Below are 1,423 nucleotides of genomic sequence, written 5' to 3' on the forward strand. Positions count from 1 at the left end.
ACAGCTGGCAGCTTTTATGTTCTTGGCCCAGGCTCCTTGGCCAGCCTTATTATCTTGAAATATATACATGGTGTCAGTTCTAAGGCTGGTTGTCCCAGCCCCTAACCTCTGATCGATAGTGAGGGTGGCCAGGACCTGGGGATATATTCCCACAGAATATTTTGGAGTGCTACAGTGGCTCTGCTTTGCTTTTTAATTTTCCACAACTGAGAAATAGTGTATCAGCCTTGTGAGTGAGAAAAGTGACCTAAGCTGCAACAGGAAAGCCATTGAAGAGAAACCCATAATAGCATAAAATATATTCTTCCATCTTTGCACGAGTATCTACCATTCATGGCTCCAGAAGTATCATTTTTATAGTTTAGTATTTGAATTTAGTTTTTATATCACTTATACATTAACATAATTTGGACAGTCATTTCCTGCCCCTAAGAGGAAATCACTTTAACCTCTGATTCATTTGGTATTAATCTCATTATTTTTAATTAACATGTTTCTGGATTTTTCAGGATTAGTCATTACATATCAACTTCCCACTAAGGAAAATGAGGGTTTTCTCTTTCCTTGCCCAGCACCCCTACCACCGCAACATGCAAGCACACGTCTCATTCCACCATCCCCCAATATAGTTATATCATAATCAGCTATTGCATTATTGTAATAATATAAGCACTAGTCATAGTTGAGCTATATAGTATTTGATGGTTACTTTTTCTGCACAATATTTTGTTTTTCCTGGAATTGATAATCACATTATTTGTTCATTTGTTTACTTTATTTTTATTATTTTTTTTAATTTATTTTTTATTGTTAGTTTCAGGTGTACAGAACAATGCAATAGTTATCCTTTTCACCCTCACAAAGTAACAACCTCCCTCTCCCCATCTGTTGCCCTCCCCACCCCCGATATCATGCTTATCTATTACAATTCCATTGACTCAATTCCCACTCTCTACAACATGTCCCGTGACTATATGTATGTATAACTATAGTTGACATGCGATATTATTCAACCTCAGCTTCAGAAATACAGTGCAGTGGTCAGGCCTCTACACCGACTATGAACTGGTCTCCCTAACAAGACATGAGTCTATCTGGTCCCCTAAAAAATATTTACAACATTATTGATTATATTCCCCAGACTGTCTTTTTCTATCCTTGAGGCCACATTGTAGTTACCAATTTGTATTGTCTCATCCCTTCCCCTTCCCCTTCATCCCCACCCCCTCCCAACTAGCAATCCTCAGTTTTTCCTCTGTGTCTCTGAGACTATCTCCATCCACTTCTCCCATCTATTCAGTTCCTTAGAATCCACGTATAAGTGAGATCATATATTTGTCTTTCTCTGACTGACTTATTTCACTTAGCATAATGTTCTCTAGTTCCATCCATATTGTTGCAAATGGTACTATTTCCTTCTTCT

Source organism: Hipposideros armiger, unplaced genomic scaffold (assembly GCF_001890085.2).
Source record: "Hipposideros armiger isolate ML-2016 unplaced genomic scaffold, ASM189008v1 scaffold_444, whole genome shotgun sequence".
In the NCBI taxonomy this organism is placed as follows: domain Eukaryota; kingdom Metazoa; phylum Chordata; class Mammalia; order Chiroptera; family Hipposideridae; genus Hipposideros; species Hipposideros armiger.